The sequence below is a fragment of the Haliotis rubra genome, unplaced genomic scaffold (genome assembly GCF_003918875.1).
Source record: "Haliotis rubra isolate DU_JTF1 unplaced genomic scaffold, ASM391887v1 Scf57, whole genome shotgun sequence".
Lineage (NCBI taxonomy): Eukaryota > Metazoa > Mollusca > Gastropoda > Lepetellida > Haliotidae > Haliotis > Haliotis rubra.
In genome coordinates this window covers 1,342,129-1,362,673 of record NW_025767268.1, presented here as the reverse complement: position 1 = coordinate 1,362,673, position 20,545 = coordinate 1,342,129, and the positions used below count along the sequence as shown (strand labels likewise).

The 20,545-nt window shown below is 38.7% G+C and overlaps 1 protein-coding gene and 1 long non-coding RNA gene across 4 annotated transcripts in view; one reads left to right on the top strand and one right to left on the bottom strand.

The window, feature by feature from the left end:
- Nucleotides 1-20,545, bottom strand: part of LOC124254238 (b(0,+)-type amino acid transporter 1-like) — a 139,782-nt gene that overhangs the window by 76,651 nt on the left and 42,586 nt on the right. The window contains exon 1 of one of the 3 annotated variants that reach the window (XM_046688131.1): nucleotides 7,757-8,677. The exons of the other annotated variants lie outside the window; for them this stretch is intronic. The gene's annotated coding sequence lies outside the window, so the exon portion shown is untranslated. Of the gene's footprint in view, nucleotides 1-7,756; nucleotides 8,678-20,545 lie in introns of those variants that run through there. 3 annotated transcript variants of the gene reach the window in all.
- On the top strand, nucleotides 8,758-19,526 carry LOC124254255. Its single transcript, XR_006892430.1, has 3 exons — nucleotides 8,758-8,859; nucleotides 12,068-12,108; nucleotides 19,422-19,526. It is a non-coding gene; the product is annotated as an uncharacterized LOC124254255 (long non-coding RNA).

Here is a 20,545-nt window from a genome sequence, read left to right as displayed (position 1 = left end):
TTGCATCAAGTACACACAATGGCATTCAGACATACTTTATTTGACTGCGATCCTCCAACTACATAAACAAGTCTCTGGTTAATTAATGATTATTTGAAGGACATGTGACTGAATATTGACGGTGACAAGTTATATATAGACAGTACAGTTGTAATTACCACATCTAGACATGTTTTTTCCATGATTAAGCAACATGGGATTGGTTTATCTGAAGTAATTATACACTAAAGGGTTAGTGTAGAGTTACCTTCCCTTGTCATACCCTCTTCTGTCCATATACTGTCATCCCTCGCAATAGCCCTCTTCGCGATACCACGGTTTCAGTTAAACCATGAGGTAATCTGTGGCTCCCATAAAAAAAAAGAGTTCCCCAGCAATCACACATCTTTACGTCATTGGAAAGAGTGAGTGAGTGAGTGAATGAATGAATGGATGAGTTTAGTTTTATGCCGCACTCAGCAATATTCAAGCTATATGGCGGCAGTCTGTAAATGATCGAATCTGGATCAGACAATCCAGTGATCAACAGCATGAGCATCGACCTGCGCAATTGGGATACGATGACATGAGTCACCCAAGCCAGAGAGCCTGATCCTGTTAGTCGTCTCTTATGACAAGCATGGGTTACTGAATATCAATTCTAACTGGGATCTTCATTGGAAATAGCTTGTCAACAAATCCAAAGTTGTGCTGAGGTTAGTCACGTTGTAAACTACCGAAATTCAGTGTGGATTGTCAAAAAGTGTTTATTGTACATATCCTCGTATTATTGGTTTTCAGATGCTTTATAAACATTCGGGGTTTTCTTGATTAATCACACGGACAGTGGAACATCATACTAATAAAAGTCAACTTTATCAAATAGACATGCAATCACCCAAGTACATACAATGTTTGCTGTTATGCAATACACCGCGGTATAGCGCGAATAAACACTGCCATCTAAACACTGCCATGTACGGTGTGTGGCTAAGAGGTGAGATGGATTTATCACTCGTTAGAACATTATTTTAGTTACATCATAGCATGTCTGCCTGATGTGATAGAGGATGGTAGTGATGGTAGAGTGATGGTAGATGTTTGGTTAAATTAATGAGAACAGATATGGTGCTGTCAAGTCGGGGTTTGAACCCTAAATCATACTGAGGTTCCTGAGATGCCTAAGGGAAGAAAGTCTGCAAGGTGACTGGGACACAAGTGTAGCAATATGGAATAAGTTCAGTAACATAACTCTATGATGTTCTTTTCAATAGAATTTTACATCAAATAACCAGAAACACAGTTTGAGACAGTCCCACCACATGGCTTCAGAGCTGATTGACTTCTGTAAAATCTACTCCACAGATCAAGTCAACAGATCAGTATCTGACAATGCACACTCTATACACAGATCTCATGACCATAGACATCATCGAACAAATGATTTATCTATGGCTTGACCATTAAGAATGAGTCCTGTCTGACCACCACTCCCATGACCATGATTTATGTCCAGGATTTGCTTTAATACCTAAGAAGTATTCTACAGCATAACTAATGTCTTAACAAAGAGCAATAGAAACAACAATAGATCACTGAGAGCAAGCACGTACAAACATCCTGATTACCAGGATCCAAATCTCATGCTGTCCAATCAGTGTAGAATATACATTCAGACTCCTCCTTGGGAGTAATATTTCTTTCTGGCACAGATCCTGGAATATAACTTGTTTTCTATGAAAAAATATTGTAATGTACACAATAAAACATGGTTTGTCATGTAGCTATCTGTCTTAGTACACAACATGTGTCATGTAACTATCATAAAATGCAACACTTGTGACATGTAATTATCTGTCTTAGTATGCAACACTTTTAGACATTACATACAGATCACAGAATTGTGTTATGTAATGGGTAAATGGGGGTCTTGAGGTAGCCTCCTCTCCTTTCTTTCTTTCAAACACCTTATCAGTGTCAACATGTAGTTAATGTATTTGACACTGTGTGACTTTTATTAGGTATTGTGAACCACTATATATTCACAATGTCAATCCCATTAATATCAGATCATTCATTCCAGTAGGATAACTCTCTGCAGGAACATCTGAGGACACCGCAGTAGGAAGCTGAGCTGGGGGAACTTTCTGATTAGTCTGTACTCGTCTGAACTACTGCCTGTTTTATAGTGATAGCCCACCAAGATACCATGCTGCAGTTTAACATGTGTTATACCCAACTCAGACATCGTATATGGACTCATAGTCAACCAGTCCTAGTATGACATTGATCACATGGCAGGGTAACAACAAGGGCAGTCTTTCAGGATCGTTTGGTACGACATGGCCAGGGTTCAAACCATCAACAATTCCACGCAACAGACACTCTATCCATTTGACCATGGACACAGAACCTGTCTGGACATGTGTTACAAGCTGGAGGGTGGGTGGAACTACAGCTTTGTGGGATGTAAATAGCATACATCAGCTTGCCAGGAGCAAGACCAGGACCAGGTGGGTTACGTTAAAACAACAGCATGGATGTTCCAGATAGCCAATTGCTGTGGAATGGGAGGAATTTACCCTGACTACTCAATAGAGGTATTGGGTCTCCTCATCACCTACTGATGGGTGCAGGTCATGAATGCTCCATAGACTTTCAGGGCTGGAAAGGTCACAATGATTGATTTGGGTCAGTTGGTCCAGATCTATTGTAAGGTGTGAATTGGGGTTTATGCCATCTTTATTTCAAGCCATATCCAGACAACTCAGGCCATACAATGAATCAATGAATTATCATGGAGCATTATCAATAATGAATTTTAGTATAAATCAACACTCCATTAATTATTACTCCATGATAGAATAAAGACACTGAGCTGGTTTTCAGCAAAGCCATGCTTGTCGCAAGGGGTGAATAACTAGATAGGGTGGGGAGGCGAGGTGAAATTGGGTTTAACGTCGTGCTTGAGAATATTTCGCTCATATGACGACGTGCATGCGTATGTATGTGTATGTGCGGCTGCTTGTACTAGCTGGTTTTATAGTGCTAGCCCACTGAGATACCATGCCGCAGTGAAGCATGAATACCCCACTCAGACACATTATACTGACTCCGAGCCGACCAGTCCTTGTTGTACCCATTAATGCCGAGCGCCAGGTAGATACCAACAAGTACCATATTTTAACGTCTTTTGGTATGACGTGGTCGGGGATAGAATCGCGACCTTACGCTCTCCGGGCGGACGCTCTAACCACTACACCACGGGGGTGGTCAGATCGGGTGGTGAGGTTCGCTGAGTAGGTTGATGTATGTCATCATAATTGTACAGATCGATGCTCATGATTTCAACCGCTGGAATGTCTGGTCCAGACGTGCTTATTTATTGACCACTATCACATAGCTGGAATATTGCTGAATAATATTACAAACAGTTTACAAGAATGAAATTATTTGTTACCATTCATATCAATGACTTCATTACATTATCACCCTTAGCAGACTTGCAAATTAGTTTAAAGCTTACAAATCAACCAATTGAGAACCTCTGAATTAAGTAGTAAGAATTATTTCAAACATTCAAAGATTTCACCCTCCCAAATCTGTCACTGGTATGAAGTGATTCAACCACCCAGGGTAAAGATAACCATTTTGTCAGACACTTCCATACTTTTAACAAAATCGTTTATGCTTAAAGTGGTTAAATTACTGGATGATCATGTCAGATTCTATATTCTATTCACTACATCAGCTCAAAATTTGGAGATACTGGCTGAATTGAACCTGCAAACAATGTTCAACCTCATTCACTCTATGCCTAGCACATACACATACTGAAACTGTACCTGTTTCAAAGACATATTACATATTTATACACCTAACGTATCTCTGCTCAAATGTTGTTGCATATTTGTTCCAATATTTGTGGATCAATCGACATTCCAGTTCTCATTCTCAACCTGCAGGTGAGTATACACCTCATACTGCCTATAGGCACTAGGTTTAACCCTCACACACAACTGAGTCTATTATTGCCAGGGAGCATCACAAGGTTTGATACCTGTGTTTTGGATGTATGTAAGTATTCATGTATCATTCAACTGGTCATCTACCAACAGATGAGTGGGTTCTATTGAGGGTGACTGTACTGCACACTTCAGACTGTGACAATGCTCTCCAGCCATGTAAACACTATTGGACCTGGTTGAATAACGACCTGGTCCCCAGGGGGATGGGTTCTCAGGCGCTGGTACTTGTTACCCTGGGACTTCAAACAAACTACTTGCTAAACCACGCAATGACTAATCTGCTTTGCTTTCCAGATACAAATGCTTATTTAGCAATGTATTTCCTCAGCAATGACTGAACTGTAGCTCACTTGGGTCAGCAGAGGGATTTATCACCAACGATTTCCAATAAGCAAAACATATCATAACAACCTATGCCTATTTTGAATGGCTCCGACCCAAGAATGGGGTGTGAGAATCTGTTCTGACCAATCACTGCAAGGGTAGGAGAATATTAGTCTGGAGCATATCGCCTCCTAAGGGACCGTTCATAATTTATGGAATTTTCTTTTCTCTTCTTCTTTTTTTTTGGGGGGGGAAGAGGAGAAAGAGATGATGATTTAAGGGGGGGGCACCCATTTTGTTCCGGGAGCTAGGGGGGTTCAGCAATTTTGTACATAAAAATATGTTTAAAACTATGCTTAGAAATTATGGGAAGGGGAGGGGGGTTAATTGATTTTGTACATAAATTTTAGGGTGGGTTATTCATATTGTACATGCTTCTCCATAAAAATCATCATCACCCCCACACACACACACACACCCCACACCTATAAATCATGAACGGTCCCTAATGTTTCGATAATTAATTAATAGCTTGATTGAGTTATGCATGTCCGAACTGGAGTGTTTCATGAACATGATAAGAGTGTTTCTGGACCACTGATTCAGCATAATTATAAGTAACATATTCATAATATTCAGCCTTCACTCAACCAACCAACCTCTAACCAGCTTCTAGACAATCAGCATGTAATGTTTATAAGCCCAGTGTGCTCAGCCAGAAAGTCTGTGTATAAATTCTTGTGTGAAAATAACCATTTTTAACTGGAAATACAGCTGTGTAGAAAGGGTTGATTGATCTGAGATGTCTGATTGATTACGTGTGCCCCTTTGTACAATGAGTTCTGAACTTTCTTTGAGACTTCGACTAAAGGTGGTATTCTCAGGATATATAGCTCAAGTCAGTTACAAACAGTTTAAAAAATCATTTCTTTTCACAGACTAGCATAAAGATCACACCCATTTTGGAACAACTGTGTACTACTAATCTTCGCCATGCTTATGCACTTAATTATATCTGAAACATGGATGTGTATCAACAAGGGCTTAGTTTAGCAGTCAGCTCAGACATTGAAAATTAGAGCTATTTTTGCAAACCAATATGTTAAAGTTTTCAGTAATTTAAAATTTTACTTTTCCAGGGGTTCAAAAAGGGTCCTTACCTTACCACTATACGCTACAGTTGTGCCTAACAACCAATCACCTCAGACCATTTTATCGTCTGTAAGTGTCTATACATGAAAAATATCTCTGTGTACCTTCCTTTCTATACTAATATATGGTCCAACCAAATACACTTCATGCTGAAAACATCACTAGACAGTTAATGGACAAAGATGTCCTCAAACTGGGTGTTAAATAAAAGTAATATGATAGAGTGAACAAGTATGATTTAATACCCATTTTTAGCAATATTCCAGCAATAACACATTGGGGACAGTGAAATGAGCTTCACACATTGTACCCAGATTTGAAATAACTACTGGGTATTTGGTGTGGCAAGCGAATGATCCAACCGCTAGGCTCACCCCCCAAAATACATACTACTCAATATTTTGGTGCAATATATACTACTCAATATTTTGGTGCAATATATATCCCAACATGAGCTGAATTTGACGTTCTGGTGATTTCGACGATTGCATTGCACTCGCTATATCGGGGGAGTACGTGTGCGATCGGAGTGCACAAACAGTTTCACTGGTAGGGCGGGTGCCAAGTCGCTGTCGTGAGAAGTTTTATTGACAATTGAAATCGGGAAGTAAAGTTATATAAAACGCAAACAAACATTAATATTATTTACCCTAGAACGTTAATACCACTTACGATGCAAAATCAGTTCCCTTTATAACAAAAAATAGCAAGCGAAAATTCAGTTAGATCAGTCGTCTGCTGGTGACAGGCAATATATAAATAGGAAGCCATGTGATCACAACACTCCCTCGCAGTGCGGAGCAAAAAGTATGGCTCATCCTCGAAAACCCATACAAAACACCCGGATGTTACGAGCGGCAACAGTTTCGCCGATACGATTTCATCAACGCTATTTTTGTGTGAAATAGATGAATATATCCTTTATCACTCAAGGTTAGTAAAATACAAACTTTAAATGATATTACAGATAAAAAATATGTTTTTGTCTTACATCGTCGAAAACCCCTGACACCGGGATACTACCCAATATTTTGGTGCAATATATACTACTCAATATTTTGGTGCAATATATACTACTCAATATTTTGGTGCAATATAAACTACTCAATACTTTGGTGCAATATATACTACCCAATATTTTGGTGCAATATATACTACCCAATATTTTGGTCAATATATACTACTCAATACTTTGGTGCAATATATACTACCCAATATTTTGGTGCAATATATACTACCCAATATTTGGTGCAATATATACTACCCAATATTTTGGTGCAATATATACTACCCAATATTTTGGTGCAATACATACTACATAAATACTACACAAAAATTTCATATGGCCATAGTTAAACTGTTACGCCATCATGGCCATGGTGGATGACCTGTTTGTCATATTTGAAAATCAGGTTTTCTTTAATTTCTTTTGAGCAGTACATACCTGTCTAAAACTACTCCTTTGCATTTACCCACCAGGAGGCCGACCCTGTGAAGAATCTATCAAGGAGTGGCTATTTCTTTATAGTTTGCTTAGAAACACATTCCATCCATTCATATTGATTGCCAGCCAATATCTTTGAATATTAATCAATAAAGTATATTGTACCAGTAAATATTTGCTCTGCAGGAATATTTTATTGATCTGAATTGGATATATTCAATATCTCCCCATATTGCCAAGTTACATATAGAATATTGATCACAAATAAGGGAAATGTTGAAGATGATCGAGTTACTCACAGAAAATTGATTAGTCAGAAGAAAACTTGAACATGATTAATCGGTGTTGTCTTGTGATTTACTAAACACTCAATGACTTAATATTATAGCTTTCATTGAACTGTCAAATATATTACATAATTCAAATAGTAGTGGTAAAAAATAATCCTATTATTATAAAAATAATATAAATAATAATATATAGCTCAAAAGATATACCCTGATTAAACTTCATTCTATAATTGTATCAAATTACAGCTTGGCAATACCACTATCAGTAGAAGTTCATTACTATCTATCTTTCAAACATGTGTAATACTATTTACAGTGCTAAAATAGTTCAATTTTAATTTTATCCCTTAAATTGTTTTTATTTCAATAGCAAAAAGAGGCACTCATAAAACAATAATATTTCCTATCAACTGTCAATAAAAATAATTACACTGTGCCTTAGCATGCATAGATAATTATCAGGTAGTTACACACAAAAATACAACCATACTTGATATTATCCAATCAACAATCAAGAATATATTATCCAACCGTCTTACCTGACTCAAAGTTGACCTTGCTGCTGAACTGTCTCAGAGACAAATGTATGTCTATACCCAGGTAGAGTATTTTTAATTTCGTGGGTCTCACAAGGGAGCGAAGTCGGCAGCAGAACGTTGAGAGGATAAACAGCTTCACAGATCAATGACAGGACCCAGGCCTTCTATTACGGATATTAATGCTGTGTACGTGCAGGGTTGCAGGTCTAGAATGGCTGGGCTTAATCTTCCTTTTTGTGTTCTGATATGTTTTAATGATTTTATAAATGTACATTTAAACACGTGTCTCTCAGATCAGTTCTGTATGTGCATAACGGCAGGTATGATGCAACTTGTCACCTTTGGTCCTTTACTCACAGAATTTTTATATTGCTGCCTTTTGAGTGTCAGTGTGCTCCTCCTGTTGAGATCATTGAGACATGGAGCGTGCACTGAGATTAGCAGTAATCCCTGCCCACTGGGGATGTGTGTACTTCAGCTGTCACCGTCTTACAATCAGGTGCTGGTTGGACCAGGAACACATGATGAAATACCGGTAGGCTGTCGGCCTATCCTAACAGCAAGCCTTCACACTGAGCAGAAATTGAATGTACTGAGGGGACAGGACTCGAGTCCTCACACAAAAGAGTCACTGAATTGAGACTGGTCAGAGATGATACACTGTGGTCACACAGTGGACAGTTAAGCATGGATTCCCAGCTCACACCAAGATCAACGTCTGTGATTCCCTGAGACAGATGGTTATCCAACAATGCATCCAAATCTATCACTTTGTCACTGAATTGCTGGTCAGTCCATTGATCAAAGAAAGTCGGACAGGAAGAAAAACATGAACATTCGAACAAGGGACGGGTGCACACACGTGTGCATGCTCATGATGTACACACCAAGTTGCAGCCTCTGTCTCTCAGTGCATGTATCAGGTTTCGTCAGCCAGTAGAGGGCGCTAGCAGTGATGCGGTGGCTGGTAGCATTCCTCATATAGGAAGATAGGGAGGATCTCGCCAACACAGCTATTTATGTCTGCCACAAGAAATCAATGGAAGAGAGTGTAAAGCAGGCAGCTAAGGGCTGAAACCAACTGGTTACTATATGGCACTGGGGTATGATACAGTTTAATATGGACTGCACGTGTGTGTCTGACAACCTGTTGGCCACCATGCCATAACCATAAATTAATGCCAGCGAATGAACCCATCATGAATACCAGATCAATTTGATAGCACTGTTTTATTTGCCAATTTAGGGTGTGTTTATTAAATATTAGTAATATATTTCCAATAGATTCCTTAAACTTCCAATATGATTTTCCAGATGAATGATTGAACATTTATCAACAATCAAGTTCAATATTCTGGTTTAAGTGTGTTTTCCATCACTTTCCATTCCATATCTTCAGAAATATTGGAATATTTTTCTAGAACCTGCCCTGATGATACTAAAATATTTGAATTATTAAACCTTTCTGTCACCCCCCACAAACTATAAATAAAATAACTTGCTATAAACCCTAGGGCTGTTACAATTCACTGGCATTTTGGGTGAATCAAACCATATTCCTTCATTAATTCGATTCATTTTTCATGATCACCAGACTAAAACTTATGAAGTTTTTAAAAAGAGTGTTTTTACTTGAAATTTAATGTTATTTATCAAAACGAGATAAGCTCGATATATATCCACGCCAGTCTGGATGATAGTCAACACTGCTATATATTTAATTTTACAGTAATGTGGTCATTGGTAACTGTCATAACACTGTCAACATGGTAAAACATGTCAAATAATGTATTTAGTCATTGTTTCACTGAGTATACTGTATAATACATCACCTGCTGACTTGTTATTGTAGTTGTTAACCTGCATTTGTGATATGTAGCATATTCTTCCCGTGGAGGATTCCTTGCTGCACCAATAAGCACTGGTCTATCAGGTTGCATTGTACACAGGTTGAAATGGGTGATCTAGAGATCCGTGAAGACACAGCCAATCTTTAACAATTGCCTGTTTACCCTCATTCTAAAATGATATGTACTATTCAGTGTTTCGAAGAGGTTGTTAGAGAGAAAGACCCCATGGGAGTGTGGATTCTGAGTCAGACTAGGTCTCCAATAGACAAACGCTTAGTCCCTGAATACACATAATTTTGATAATAACAAATAAACCCATTTAATTCCTGAACCTATAGGGGAAATAATGTGGTTCAGGGACTGTGAGACTAGGTCCCCAACAACCTGGCATAGTTTTATGAGGTGGCCATATACATGGGGAGTAAGGCTTGGTGACTTGGTTGTTTGTGTGTTATTGTTCACTGATGGCATGGATTGTCGTTCACAATCACTGGTATGTCTGGTCCAGACCAGGTTACTTACAGACTGCCATCATATAGCTGAAATATTGCTCAGTCAGATTTAAACAACACATATAGTAAATATATCATGTTTTGTTGAGTCTACAGCTAGAGTACAACTGACACAATGAAGTGTCATTATGCATTCAGTATCAGTACTGAGGTATGTGTGCAACTGGGATTAACAGGTAAAACTGGATCAACAGAAAACAAACCCACTTTGTTTATCAGACCTCTGTATCATTTCCAGACATCCAGTTGTTGCCACAGGTAATAGTTTTTATATATTGATTTCAAACTACCTTGGACATTAATGCAAACCAGTCCCATACATTATAAATATATTGATAAAATAAAATGAAATTGTGCAATGTAGATATCTTCTAATGATCAATAAAAACAATGATTGCATTATTGATTTATGTGGGAATTTAATTCAAAATCCTCATGTCAGAACATGAACACGACAAAGTGAAATTGAACATGATCATTATCTGTTGTAGTTAACTGCCTTGATAAAACTGTACTCTGTAACTGTAAGTATCCTCGGCAAGTTTCTACCAATATTTCCTAATCTATACTACAGATTACAATTGAAAAATTAGACTGACTGACTGACTGAATTTGGTTTTACGCCGCTTTTAGCAATATTCCAGCAACATCACGGCGGGGGACATAAGAAATGGGCTTCACAAATTGTACCCATGTGGGGATTCGAACCCGGGTCTTCGGCGTGACGAGCCAACGCTTTAACCACTGGGCTACCCCACCGCCCTGAAAAATTAGAAGAAGAATGCTTACAACAATACAACATATACGCAACAGATCATGCCTATTACAAATACAACTTTGCCATAAGTGCCTCAGGCATCTACAAAAATGACAAAGGAAGAGTGCCTATTAAAACCACACAGTGTCACTGAGTGATAGCAAACAGTGATAAAAGATGTCAGTTAAACAAAACACTTTTTCAACAACATTGCAAAGCAAGGAAGATCTGTAATTATTATTTGTAGACAGTATTCACTCAAATCATCAGTACCTACTTGTTTCACGAAAGGTTTTGTACATCTCAAATGTGCTGCACTATAATACCCTGGACCCAAAATATGTAATACCAAGAGTACCCAGGACTTGCCAGTATGCAGGCCAGATGTGAGTGAGTGAGTGAGTGAGTGAGCTCAGTTTTATGCCACACTCAGCAATATTCCAGCTACATGTATATGGCGGCGGTCTGAAATAATCGCTCAGTCTGGACTCAGACAATCCAGTGGATCAACAGTCTGGCCCAAGATCCATCGAGCATCGATCTGCGCAATTGGGAACCGATATGTGTTTGAACCAAGCCAGTGAGCCTGACCACCCGATCCCGTTAGTCGCCTCTTACGAGAGTGAGTGAATGAGTGAGTGAGTGAGTGAGTGGGTTGATGGGTTGATGGTTGGGTTTGAACGTAGTTTTCAGCAATATTCCAGTAATATCATGCCAGCGGACACCAGAAATAGGCGTTACACATTGTACTAATGTGGGGAGTCAAGCCCAGGCATTTGGCGTAACAAAAGCACCTTAACTGTCAGGCTACCCCACATCCTCTGGATGCATGTCATCATATCCCAGTTGTGTAGATTGATGCTCGTGATGTCAATCACTGGATTTTCTGGTCGAGATGTGATTATTTACAGGTTACTGAAATAGCAGGAACACTGCTCAGAGTGGCATTTAAAAATTACACAAAAAATAAACATCCCCCAAACAAAAAAGACCCCACAGACCAAAGTACATACATGAAGCAGCTGTGTTCCCTGTAGCACTGGAACATTATACATCACACATTAGCTGAAAAGAGGGCAGTATTTTGTCCACATACCTGTAGGACGTTACCAATGGCAAAGCCACACTGATTAATGATCTGTAAGAGTTTCAGTAACATTTACAGTTCACATGGCGCATGCTTTGATTTCAGAACCGATTGACTTGGGCAGCACACTAAGTGAGTTTGTGAAGGTAAGACAAACTGAAGTAGACTTCTTATGACTTGTTACGTTCCAGGGATTCTGGATTAGTGAGTGAGTGAGTGAGTCAAGTTTTACCCCTCTTTTAGCAAAATTTCAGCAATATCACGATGTGGGACACCAGAAATGGGCTTTACATCTTGTACCCATGTGGGCAATCGAACCCAGGTCGTCAGCGTGGCAAGAGCAAACGCTTTAACCACTAGGCTACCCCACCGCCGATTCTGGACATGTTTTTTACGCTTTTTAGCAATATTCTGCAACATCACGGCGGGGAACACCAGAAATGGGCTTCACACTATGTTGGATTCATTAGATTCTGACCAAATGCTTTGTATGTTGGTCATTAGAGACCAAATGCATCACCTTGTGAAGCTTATTAGTGAGGTAGCTGATATTATGCCAACAAGGCGTGGATCATTGTTCATAATATCAATAAATGGTCCAGATGATTATTATGAGTGTGAGGTGATGCAGATCTTCTGCATTATCACTTATGGCATACTTCATTTACTGGAAATGAGTGAGTGAGTGACTGAAGCTTCATGTTGCTATCAACTATATTCCAGCAGCACCACAGCAATATATACTGGCCACATAAAGAAACTGTGCACACAGAAAATATAGATATAGGCACACAGCATCTTTATACATAAATACAGGAGTGAACATAGCAAGTATTGGAAACAATCAAACGCTCATGCACGTGCCAGGCGACGTGACGCCATTGATGGTGGCCTGTGGACTTGCAATGTGTTACTGCATGTGCAGCCCATGCAGCTGCAGACAACATGCAGAGATGCCAACCCCATTTTGGGCCTAAGTGTAATACTGGATGTGAAAAAGTGTAATTTGGACCTAAAAAGTGTAATACTTAAAACACTTACTTAGTGAAAGGTGATAACTTTATAAAAATTACTTTTAAAAAGGTTTATTCACATGAATAGGAAAGATTCTAGACAGAAATACACAAAAACAATCATTATGAACTTCCATACATCAAAAAATTGTTGGTCAGGCGACACAAATACTTAAATTCCTTACAAGTTAATTGGAATGAGCGTAATGCTAAGAGTACCGTATATGACCGTCTATAAGCCGAATTTTGAGGACCAAAAAAAGCAGTCTGTAGAAGGGGGTCGTCTTATCCATGGGTTATGCTTTCGTCAAACATTTTTCCCAGGGGTAAGACATCATATCACAACGCGTGAACAAACAACAGAAGACGACTTTGTCAGTAGAGACGTCAAATTTGCAATTAAACATCACTAGACAAGATTATTTACCTTTTAAGTTATAAGTTGTTGTTTTTTCTGAACCCCTGCACCAGTGCGTTATGAAAAAAATTCCCTGTGACATTTTATCCACTTTATTGATTTTCGCAAAACGAGTAGAAAAGCGTAATTTTTGCAGATTAAGTGTAATGGCGTAATTTAATGGTCAAAATCGTAATAATTACGCCCAAAGCGTAAGGGTTGGCATCTCTGCAACATGTGAAACATGTGAATTGCTGTCACTGTCAAAAGCTTGGTCATTCAACCGTTCACATGAGAAGTCACATGCACATCATGCCAAGCTCAACATCTGCTCAACGCCATGAAGCCATTGGAATGGTTCGAGCAGGAATGAGCCAACAACAGGTGGCAGCACATTTCCAATGCCATCATAACACAATATCTGCATTGGTCAGGTATTATCAAAACAGTAATGACGTCGCCGACCACCCATGTTCTGGGCGTCCCCGACATCACGACGCCAAGACAGGACAGATGGATTCGGGTGACTCATCTCAGACACAGGTTCCAGACGGCAGTGACCACGTCCCAGGCCTTCAGTGCTCATTTGGTAGCCTCTATGCGTCGTCGATGCACTGCTGTGCTTCACGCACATGGTGGTCATACCCGTTGTTGACTTTGTGACTTCGTCGTGTGACCTCCTACTTGATTTTGAACTTCTGACGCCATTCGTTACGGATATTGTTCATGTTCTTTTGACATTTTGTTGTGGTCCGATACTTCAGCTTATAAAGTGTCTACATCATTGCGTCTTTTCTGTGTTGTATTCTAATTCTGAAGGAATTTTCTGTGTGTACAGTTTCTTTATGTGGCTAGTATATAATTACTGAGTCTGAACGAGAAATATCATTTGTCAGTACCAACCCAAGCCATCATCAGGCCATTCTGACAAGTAGCAGTCACAGAGTGTTGGAAATAGATCCTAGGTTCTATGACAAGAATGATGTACTGGGGACCTATCCTGACCTGGAATCCACACTCAGTTATGGGAAATGACACCTTGTGATGAAATGATGGATTTGTTTCCTACCATCGGTACAGAATTAACCATACCTATATAACATATAGCATCAGCTGAGTGTATTCTAGGTACCAAAATTGCACCATTCAAGCTCTTCACAAATGGCACACAATATGATACTCATTAGCCAAGATGTCGCTAAGTCTTTCTTCAGTAACCAGTCATTCAAAATACCCAAAACAGGCACATAAGAAGCACAACGTATCATTAGAGGAAGCAGCTGTGAAGATCTGATCTACTTTCACGTTTACTGGTGTATTCTTATTATTCAAACTCTCAGAGACATGTAGGCCAATTAATGTCTCGAATAAAAACTACTAATAGGAAATTTCTGGGGATATTCATAGATCACAGTCCTTGCATTGTTATTATGTGTGACATTTATATCAGAATATATATTCATGATCAGTTTGTTCATTCAGTCTAAAAAATACTGCACCATTTATATGTTATTGTTTTTATTACTGATATGTTGTAGAAATAAGATATACTGAAAGGCAAAAAAAATGTTGTAATATTGGAAATGACAATTAAGCATCAATGGAATATTTAAACCTATTTTTTCTGAAATGTACACGTAAGTCAAGTTTGAGGAAAACATGAATCATGGTCATATAGCCTGTATTGCCCAATAAAGTATCCCAACACGAGCTGAATTCGACGTTCTGGTGATTTCGACGATTGCATTTCACGCGCTATATCGGGGGAGTACCTGTGCGATCGGAGTGCACAAACAGTTTCACTGGTAGGGCGGGTGCCAAGTCGCTGTCGTGAGAAGTTTTATTGACAATGGAAATCGGAAAGTAAAGTTATATAAAAAGCAAACAAACATCAATATTATTTACCCGAGATCGTTAATACCACTTCAGATGCAAAATCAGTTGCCTTTATAACAAAAAATAGAAATAGAAAAATCAGTTAGATCAGTCGTCTGCTGGTGACAGGCAATATATAAATAGGAAGCCACGTGATCACAACACTCCCTTGCAGTGCGGAGCCAAAAATATGGCTCATGTTTTTGTGTGAAATAGATGAATATATCCTTTATCACTCAAGGTTAGTAAAATAAAAACTTTTAAATGGTATTACAGATAAAAAAACGTTTTTGTCTTACATCGTCGAAAACCCCTGACACCGAGATATTGTTTGAGACTGAGGTTTGAAATGTTTTTGTTAGTGGAAAGGGAAGAGTTCGCACAAACACAACATTGAACTCAAGATGCATGTGCATCATGCATGCATTCAGGCATAAATTGTAACATGTTTGGGTAGGTCGAAATGATAGTGTTGATCAATATTGTTGCTTTCACTTACTAATTTTGTTATGAAAAGCAAGAGTCAATCCCCTTGATCTGATGCAAATTGGAAATGGAATTTGGCTATGTATACCTCATTTCTGGCTCATTACAATTGATAACTTCAGCTCAGTGAAGACAAAACAACACTTTAAAAGGAACCAAGTTCTTGCTTGAGTCTTCTAAATACCAAGTTTTACCCTTGAAATATACTGAGAGAAACAAATAATTAGCAGTGTGGTGATGAAAACTGGAAAATTACAGGGGTAAAGACAAAGTCATCAATAGACAACCCCAGTAGAACGGCAAAAATACTCTTTAGACAATATGTCTACCTAGTTATAAGTTGTTTATGCCAATGTTTTTTTGGAGTGTATACAGCAAATTGGAAGGAGAGTATTGAAAGGTATTGAAAGATCTGCACCAGAGAGGAGCACAACCATCAAGGTTCAGTTGACATATGTACCAACTTGATTGCTAGCATGTAAAATGCAACAAGATGACATCCTCATAGCCACAGCCTAAGTCATGTTTCCATGGAAACAGCAAAAAATCAAATTCATATGTGGATCTAAACCCCAAAAGGCACATCTAGGGATCATGCTTGATATGTGTACCAAGTTTGATGAAGCTAGCATGTATAGATTAGGAGATCTGCTCCGGACAAGATGACATCCTCATAGCCACAGCCTAAGTCACGTTTCCATGGAAACCGCAAAAAATTAAATTCATATCTGGGTCTAAACGTAGTAAACCCCAAAAGGCACATCTAGGGATCATGCTTGACATGTGTACCAAGTTTGGTTAAGCTATCACCAATAGTTTAGGAGATATGCTTTGGACAAAGTGTGACAGACGCACGGACAGGACGGAACTCGTTTCTATACCCCCGGCAACTTCGTTGTTGCTGGGGATAATAAAGGAACGCTTGAATTTTCCTGTGATCCTTTATTTGTTTCTCTCAGTATATTGAACAATTTTGGAGTTCTACTCTGGAATAAATGATCACTACCTTCATTTTCAGTGTATTGACTGACTGACTGAGTTTGGTTTTAGCTTTTAGCAATATTGGGGTGGGGGCCAGAAATGGACTTCACAATTGTACCCGCATTTTCTGCTTGTGAAGCCTGGTGGTTAAAACACCCGGGTTCGATTCCCCACATGGGTATAATGTGTGAAGCCCATTTCTGGTGTCCCCGCCATGATATTGCTGGAATATTGCTAAAAGCAGCGTAAAACCATACTCACTCACTCATTTTCAGTGTAAGTGCAACTTATATAATGAATAATCTAAAAGTGCATTAACCTACCGGTATAGTGATAATCGATCCCAAATATGCCCAAATATCATAAACTCATGTGTAAAGAGGACTGAGAAGATAGGGCATGGTCAAACAAAACAAGATTGTCATGTGTTTTGACAACTTCCCTGTGTATCAAACTGTGTCTAATCTTGCGTACATTTAACTCGTATTCCAGCCACCTAACACAGCGTCAAGTTGAAAAAGCAGGATATAATCAGGAATCTCAAATAACATTACAAACACTAGAGGATGACAAGTATGCTACTCTGTTTCTGTAAAGAAACCATGTTGATCGCAATCCTGCTGTTTCACTGAGCATGGTGACAAGTCACTAGCTGTCACATCAGAAATATTTCCAGAAAAGTTGGGTTATTGTGCGACCGCTGTATTTACTGAAGCTGACAGTGCCGAGTCCGATGACATTCCACCATGAGTGAACAGAAGGAAACAGCTGTTCTTGGTTTTTATTGGGTTAGCTTGCTCGAATACACCCGTCGCGATACGGTGTGCACATGGTTTTGCAAATCTCATGCTTTTTGTAGTCAGTAGCTGTCGACAGAGTTGAATAGCTCAACATTGATAAAACATGTTATTGCTGACAAAGTCATCCATAGAACTCCAGTAAGGGTTAGAAATTTCTAATCAGAAATTACTTCCATTATCGGGAAGACATTCAAAATAGATGTTTGGTTAACATTCCCACCTTGGGTGAACCTGTAGTTCGGGGATTTTTTCTTGCTTTTATTCCTATTGTTGTTTCTGTTTTGGCGTATTAAATGTCAGACATCATTATTTAGACTTTTCATTTATTTCATTAATGGGGAATAAGAACTGCCTCATTCCCAGTCAGACTTGTGGAACATTGGGACTGAACTGAAGAAGACAGCAATTATTCCTACTGAACTGACTCTCCAAGAACTGAACTGATTCTCCAAGAGTCCATTGCACGCCAAGTCTCCAAGCACACCAAGACAGAATTGTTAATGAATGCCTGAGTAACGAGACATTTCCTCGTCATGAAAATCATGACGGAATTAGCTGAGTGGATTCTGATGATGAAGAAGACTAGCAGGACATGATCAGTTGTGTGGCAACAGTCACACCCTCCTTTGCTTATGCAAATAAGGCTCTCAAGGAATATTTCCTGGACACTCAACTGTGATGACATTTGATACTATGGCTGATTTCAAAGAGGCAGTTTCTCGAAAACAGGCCCAAGTAAAATATCTTATATCAAATGCTAAATGAACTTTTAATGAACAGCATACAAAATGTGTTATGAACCATTATGAAAGCATCATGAAAAAATGTCAGCATTGAAATTAATTTGTACGCATACACCACATACTGGAATAGCTACTCACGCCAAACCCTGCACATAAAATTATTTTTGCCTATCATAATGCCAACATTGAACACCAAGGAAGCAAACATAAAAGTGATTTTATACAATTGAACAAAATGTTTCTGTCATCATCAATCATGATAAAAAGAATTTTAGGATACTCTCTATCATTACAGATTTCACCATCAAAGTGTCCTTCAGCTCAGTAACAGGAGAAAATAACAGTTGCATGAACATAAGGCCAGTTATATAGCTTCCCCAATTTATCTAACATATGCTTCTGAAAAGGATATCTTTTTTTAGTAAATGTTGTAAATAAACTCAAGCAATCTAATCCAAATTATTGGCAAGGCAGTGCATATACTATATACCGACTGACCAATCACAAGACTGGAAGCACATACATTTCAGGCAATTCACCGTAACCACAACAATCCAGGTAACAAGTTGCTTCTGCACATGACGTGTTTCCCTGCTGCCTACATTCCAAAGTGTTAATGGGCCAAATCTTGATTCTAAACTTTGCATAGTAGAGCTGATGTAAGTTCTATAAAGTAGCACACAAACATGCTGGCTACTGGTGTTGGCCTATCGTATAATACTTGCACCAATGTCCCCTCAGTGGGCCCCAGACACAGAAGCTCTGTACATACATTAGTCTGTCGTACAGACCCTGAAGCAAATATATCCAAGAAAGCCCTCGCAAGTCTAGAAAATGTGGCAAGTCTAGATTTCCTCAAAGAAAGTCTCATGGCTCCTTTTCATTATATATATATTTTTTTTACTATGAACTTTTTTCCGTAAAATAAGTTCATTTCAGAGACTAGTTGTTAGTCTATACATACATCAGTGTCTGAAGATCTTACAAAGCTCAGGCAAGAAGGACAGTATTTATTGCTTCATGTGGTTTGGTCAAAATAAAATAAAAAATTATGGGAATTTAAGGGGCATCCTTTCTATAATCATAAAAACTTCCCTACTACTAAAAGAAGAATGCACTATACAACTCTGACTATGGCATAAGCATGTGTCTATTCTCTTATAGTGATGATACTAGGTGTTCTGGTGAGGGTTTCATCCACAACAGTTTCTTGACAAACACATGCAAAGGCAAGGCAACTGTTCAGCTGAAAAGACCCTAACAGAAATATATCTTGTAAGTGAACTGCAACATCTTTTTTATCACTGATACATTTGATTTAGCCTTGAATGTTGTAATAATGATCAAACAACTTTTGAGCAACAGTTATATCACTATTTTTTAAATCTTTACAGAAAGAGCATTGGTGGCTGTCCTCAAAGGTTTGTATAATGTTTACATCAAAGGGTTAAGTTGTTGGAATATTATTCAACAGAAAGTAGCCAACTGGAAAGTTGAAGTCATCCCTCTTGTCATACAGTTGTGTGGATTCTTCTGTTCCTCAGAATCTTTGTTTACTTTGTTACAAGTACTGTTCATACCTGTCATATAATATGTTGGGTACTGTTCATACCTGTTAGATAATATGTTGGGTACTGGTCATACCTTTCTGATAATATGTCAGGTACTGTTCATACCTTTCGATAATATGTTGGGTACTGTTCATACCTTTATGATATGTCGGGTACTGTTCATACCTTTCCGATATGTCAGGTACTGTTCATACCTTTCCAATAATATGTCGGGTACTGTTCATACCTTTCCGATAATATGTCGGGTACTGTTCATACCTTTCAGATAATATGTCGGGTACTGTTCATACCTTTCTGATAATATGTTGGGTACTGGTCATACGTTTCAGATAATATGTTGGGTACTGTTCATACGTGTCAGATAATATGTCGGGTACTGGTCATACCTTACACATAATATGTCGGGTACTGGTCATACCTTTCAGATAATATGTCGGGTACTGCTCATACCTTTTAGATAATATGTCGGGTACTGGTCATACCTTTCAGATAATATGTAGGATACTGTTCATACTTTTCAGATAATATGTCGGGTACTGTTTATACTTTTCTGATATGTCGGGTACTGGTCATACTTTTCAGATAATATGTTGGGTACTGTTCATACCTTTATGATAATATGTCGGGCACTGTTCATACTTTTCAGATAATATGCCGGGTACTGGTCATACCTTTCTGATAATGTCGGGTACTGGTCATACCTTTCAGATATGTTGG